A 6,654-nucleotide genomic window follows, 5' to 3' on the forward strand; every position below is an offset into this window, starting at 1 on the left:
ATGGGAAAAACCACATGGAAGAAGCTAAATCTTATAGAGAGGGACTTCAAAGGGCATCATACTGTATTTAGACAAACTAAAGTTAATAGGTGGTAAAGATATGCACAAGCAGTTAATTAAGATATTGGCCTAATATTTCACCTGACGGAAATGATAAGAACAAACATGAAAGTTGTCAAGATTCCTGTCCTGGAAATTCAGTTTGGCCAACCACAAATGCTCCTTTTGTTCCTCAGACAGTTTTTGCACTCTTCTCCTTGATTTGTTATTACTTTTGGCAGCCTATAGTACTCCAAATGTGACCCTGGACCACAAAACCAGTCTTAAGTCGCTGGGGTATATTTGTAGCAATAGCCAAAAATACAGTGTATCGGTCAAAATTATTGACTTTTCTTTTATGCCAAAAATCATTAGGAAATTAAGTAAAGATCATGTTCCATGAAGATTTTTTGTAAAACTCCTACTATAAATATATCAAAATGTAATTTTTGATTAGTAATATGCATTGTTAAGAACTTAACCCTCCTGTTATCCTTGGGGTCAATTTGACCCCATTCAATGTTTAACGTATGTACATAGCCTATATAATTGACTTTTTTTTTTTTGCTTCAGATTGAATGACTTTTCCTAATTTAATGGGGAAAACTTGGTAAACATAAAACTAACATGATATTATTTGTTCAATGCCCTGTACACATTTTTGTTACATCGGTGTTCTTTGGGGTCAATTTGACCCCAGGTTCTTTTAGCTGTATAAAACATAAGAAATATAAAAAATTTACACACATTTGTTTTGAGTGATATTGAGGTCACTATAACATGCTATGATTTTATAATATGCACTATAATTTTATATGTTAAGTATAATAAAAATAAAAAATAAAACTAACACAACCATACCTGTAGTATTGCGAGAACCACTGTCAGTTGAATTGCTCTCTCAATCGAAAATGGCCTCTACGCAAAGGTTTTCTGTCAGTGAGATTTTGTCACAGGTTTTTGACAGTGAAAGTTGGGGGGTGTTTCAGAGTGTTGTTAAGTAGTCAACAAAGACATCAATTACCTGACACTAACCTTTTAGCAAAAAAATATCATATTCTAGAGGTTTTAAATTTGGGGTCAAATTGACCCCAGTGGGAAAAAGGTGTTAGCGGATTTTAGGGTAACAGGAGGGTTAATTGGAATTTAAATGTGATTTTCTCAGTATTTAGATTTTTTTGCACCCTCAGATTCCAGATTTTCAAATAAATAATCATAACAAACCATACCTCAATAGAAAGCTTATTTGTGACCCTGGACCACAAAACCAGTCATAAGGTTAAATTTAACAAAACTGAGATTTATACATCATATGAAAGCTCAATAAATAAGCTTTCCATTGATGTATGTTTGTTAGGATAGGACAATATTTGGCCGAGATACAGCTATTTGAAATCAGAAATCTGAGGATGCAAAAAAATCAAAAAGACTGAGAAAATCACCTTTAAAGTTGTCCAAATTAGGTTCTTAACAATGCATATTACAAATCAAAAATTACATTTTGATATGTTTACAGTAGGAATTTTACAAAAAATCTTCATGGAACATGAACTTTACTTAATTTCTTAATGATTTTTGGCATAAAAGAAAAATCAAAAATTTTGACCCATGCAATGTATTTTTGGCTATTGCTACAAATATACCCCAGCGACTTAAGACTGGTTTTGTGGTCCAGGGTCACATTTATTGAGCTTTCATATGATGTATACATCTCAGTTTTGTAAAATTTAACCTTATGACTGGTTTTGTGGTCCAGGGTCACAAATGTTTTTTTTTCCTGTCTGACCAATTAGTACAGCTCAAAACATGACAATAATTAACCATTTTCAGCAGCAATAATCAGCAAAATATGCGAGTTTCGTTCAGTTCAGAGGCATTTTTTACGTTCAGTGCCGCCAATATAGCCGATTGATGATGCATTGTGAAAACACTACACTCTCAAATTTAAAAACTTTAACCAATCAAATTTTCATAGCAGTTTAAATTGAATTACCTCATCTGTCGACATTATGCCAGTAAAACTTTTTACTATGACCAGATGCTGTCTTAATTACTGCTTTCTCTTTGCTATCATTTTTATTGTGTTTATTTTGTTATTAAGAGGAAAGCATTTAATCTAAACATCACTCCCAACAGGTTGGACAGCGTTGTTAAGCGTATGTCACTGCAAAAGGTATTTCCAACTTCGTTTTACTATTAAACGAAAACGAACTTGAGTATTGTACCTTACTTTCCAATAGAGTGTGCACGGCCATTTGTAAATTATATGGGTCTGGCTTCAGTCTCATCCACATCCAATGGGCCATTGGTGGCACTGAATGTAAACAATGCCACTGAACCGAACTCGCAAATTTTGGAAATGGTCAATTATTGTAACGTTTTGGGCTGTACTAATCGGTCGAAATGAGAAAAAAATTAGACTGTCGATATAGACTGCCACTCAAGGAGAAGAGTGCAAAAAACTGTCTGAGAAACAAAAGGCATTTGTGGTTGACCAAACTGAAACAGGATTTCCAGGGCAACAATCTTGACAACATTCATGTTTGCTCTTGTCATTTCCGGTCAGGTCTATATGAGACCAAGCAGACATCTCTAATTATTGGCTGAAAGAGAAAACAAAGTTCTCTCAGTGATCAGGTGTACAACTGCCATCATAGTACACCACCAACATCCAGCACCAATGTGGCTGAAGAAAGGGAGGACGGAGAGTTTGGAGAAGATGCTGTCTCTTAAATCCATTAAATGGAGCAGCGGCTCAGACCAGGCAAAGATATATGAGATACAAGTTGAAGGTAAACCCAGTGACCAATTGGAAATGTGTAAATGTTTTCTGTTTACTAGAGCTTTGCACAACAAAACATTGATGCCGAAACGTTAATTCATGCGTTCATGACCTCAAGGGTAGATTATTGTAATGCTTTATTGGGTGGTTGTTCTGCACGCTTAATAAACAAACTCCAGCTGGTCCAAAATGCAGCAGCAAGAGTTCTGACTAGAACCAGAAAGTATGACCATATTAGCCCGGTTTTGTCAACACTGCACTGGCTCCCTATAAAACATTGTATAGATTTTAAAATCGTGCTAATTACTTATAAAGCCCTGAATGGTTTAACTCCGCATTAATGAGCGAGCTCCTATCACATTATAGTCCCTCACATCCGCTGAGTTCTCAAAACTCTGGCAATTTGACAATACCCAGAATATCAAAATCAACTGCCGGCGGCAGATCATTTCCTTATCTAGCGCCTAAACTCTGGAACAATCTACCTAACACTGTTCGGGAGGCAGACACAATCTGTCATCTTAAATCTAGATTAAAGACACATTTCTTTAACCTGGCCTACACTTAACACATTTCTATAATCCAAATCCGTTAAAGGATTGTTAGGCTGCATTAATTAGGTCAGCCGGAACTGAAAACAATTCCCATTACACATGAAGTACCCGTTGCATCGTAAGAAGAATGGCATCTACGCTAATATTAGTCTGTTTCATTCTTATTCCGAGGTCACCGTAGCCACCAGACCCAGCCTGTATCGGGATCAGATGGTCACTACTGTCCCCCGGATCCAGTCCGTACCCAGCCCAGATCACGGATCACCACCTAGAGATGACTTCTGTAGCCATGAATGTCAACCAGATGAGCTCCACAGACGGATCATCAATGAAGACCTCGCCAACCTAGACGGCCATCGGCGCTACACCACGGGAACCTGATGAGTTCTCTACAATCGGACATTGGGGCTGTGTCCAAATTCAGGGTCTACATCCTTCGGAGGAGTCATTTGAAGGATGTTACGTCACAGCGCCGCGACGAAGGCTGTCCAAAGTAGTAGGATCCTTCAAATGTGGCCCACAAATACGTCCTCCTTTTCCCCCAAATGGAAGGATGGGTCTGGTGGATCCTTTCCCGTCCTACCTATCCCATAATTCCTTTCGGCAGAGCGCTTCCGGAATTTTCAAATAATAGCGGACAAAACGAGCGGTAGTAATGATGTAAGTTTAAAAAAAGTGGCGTTTAAAAAAATATTTTTTTACAGCGGTTGTCTAGTCAGGCCTTTGGTTTTAGCGTTAAGCTTATTTTTTTTTTTACATTTGTATGTTTATATGTTAAAAAAAACATCTCTTTCGTAAACTAGCTTCTTTCTTACTGCCTGTGTGAATATCCCCTTACACACAGCTAATTTCTTGTTAGTGATTGAAGCTGTTTTTAACGCTTTTAGGGACGAAAGAGCAGTTCTTTTGTTTTGTGCAGTACAGATAACCTTACTTCTTGCTTAGCGCTGTCACGGTTGCAAGGCGACCGAATATGAGCAACGGGTAAGGGAGGGAACTGAAAAAAGGGTGGGCTGTCCAAATTCACAGACACCTACTTCCAGGTTTTGCAGTCTTTGGAGGACCCCTCCTCCTTCAACCGGGTCGGAAGGATCCTAAGGAGGATGTAGACCCTGAATTTGGACACAGCCAAGGTGTTTTTAACGCTTGTAGGGACTAAAGAGCAGACCGAACGCTGTCACGGTTGCTAGACAACAGGATATGAGCAACGGGTAAGGGAGGGAACTGAAAGAAGGGTAGGCTGTCCAAATTCACAGATACCTACTTCTGGGTTTTGCGGTCGTCGGAGGACCCCTCCTCCTTCAACCGGGTAGGAAGGATCCTAAGGATGATGCAGACCCTGAATTTGGACACAACCTGGTACAAACTGCTGGTTTTCGTCTGGCCAGAGGAGAACTGGTCCCCCGACTGAGCCTGGTTTCTCCAATGTTTTTTTTCTCCATTTCTGTCACCTGTGGAGTTTTGGTTCCTTGCCGCTGTCGCCTCTGGCTTGCTTAGTTGGGGACACTTTCCAGCGATATCGTATACTATTTGAACTGAACTGACGATGATATCACTGAATTCATTGATGAACTGCCATTAACTGAAAATTGATTGTTTACAATAATGCGTTACTTACACACAATTGTGCTGTTTAAAAATCTGTATTGTTAAAAGCGCTATATAAATAAAGGTGACTTGACTTGACTTGTTAAGAAGTCAAGAGTTCCAGAGATCATTCAGCTGCTGGACTGGCAAGACCAGCCTGAACATTACATCATGGTCTTGGAACGTCCCTCACCCTGCAAAGATGTGTTCGATTATGCCATGTTTCATGGAGGCTTCCTCAGTGAGGACACAGCACGGGTTATCATGATGCAGGCAACAAAGGCCGCTTACATGTGCTGTCAACTACGAGTATTTCACAGGGACATTAAGCTGGAGAACCTGCTGATCAACCCAGAAACACTTGAGGTCAAACTGATTGACTTTGGGTGTGGGGATCTTCTGCAGAACTCTGGTTATGAACAATTGTGCGGTATGTATTATGCATCACACCTGTAGTTTGGGACCTAATGTGGTATCCTTCAAATTGCTATCCTATAAACCATATCTCACTTTGACACAGCATTTGTTTAATTTAATAACACACATTTTTTTAGAGTGAAAATATGCTGTAGTAATAAAGCTTACTCATCAGACAAAATCTCTTTTCTTCCAGGCACACAACAGTACTGCCCGCCTGAGTACTTTGTAGACCACAAGTACCACGGCAAACCAACTACTGTGTGGTCTCTGGGAATGCTCTTGTTCTTGTTGGTGTGTGGAAACTTCCCAGAACCCAAAGACACAGAGTTGACCGATTACGGCATCTGGTTTAGGGATGAGTTGTCAAACGGTAAGATGCCATTTATCACAACAAAGAAGACTAATTGTAATTTAAATCATACAAAGGACACAAAGGAGGAAAAGTAACATCCAAGCCAAGTGGCTTACTACAAGATGGACAATATAGAAACTATACTGGATTTTCTGATTGCAGTGTAGAATAGTAAAAATGTACATCAATACAAAGGTAATAATCTGAATCTCTTGTCTCTTCCTCTCTTCTAGAATGCTGTCACCTGATTCGATCCCTGCTGAATGAAAACCCAAGCCAGCGGATTGATTTGGAGGAAATCCTTTTACATGATTGATTTAAGGTACTGAGCTACAAATGATTTAGAAGATATTTTTATGCATTTGTTTTTATATATTGTTTTTTTTTCTTGTGACGAGAAGAAATCTGAAGCCAAATTACTTTTCTAATTGTATTGTATGTAGACAATAACCCTGAATTCTGTATTGTTTCTTTTTTGGTCCAGGTCACCAAACAGCAACAGAATTTCCTCCATAGGCCGTCACAGAGGTTTCAGCCTCAGCTGCTCCGTCTATCAGTTTAGCGCCTGCCGTCTGTGTGATCCCTCAATGCCCCTGGCTGTCACGGTGAGATAGATGAGGTCTGGGTCCAAATGCAGGTAAGTATTTTTTAATGAAAATAATAACAAAACAAAACCAAAAGGCCAACACGGCACAACACGACATAAACTGAAATACTAAATAAACAAAACCAAGAACACGATCAAAGGCCAGGAATATCAATAACATAACACATAGGACAGAAGACAGAAGACAATGCAGCCAGAATGAGTAGTGGGAAATGAGAGTTCTTATAGACCAGATAATTGTGACCAGGTGAGAGGTAAATGATTGCTAATGACAAACAGGAGTGTACAATTTGGGGAAGTGCTGTGGAGGGAA

The 6,654-nt window shown here is 39.1% G+C and overlaps 1 pseudogene; it reads left to right on the forward strand.

Annotated features, from left to right (window-relative positions):
- Positions 1 to 2,719: 2,719 nt before the first annotated feature.
- LOC141330900 (serine/threonine-protein kinase pim-1-like) lies at positions 2,720 to 6,296 on the forward strand (annotated as a pseudogene).
- Positions 6,297 to 6,654: the final 358 nt, after the last annotated feature.

This window comes from Garra rufa, chromosome 3 (assembly GCF_049309525.1).
Source record: "Garra rufa chromosome 3, GarRuf1.0, whole genome shotgun sequence".
In the NCBI taxonomy this organism is placed as follows: Eukaryota; Metazoa; Chordata; class Actinopteri; order Cypriniformes; family Cyprinidae; genus Garra; species Garra rufa.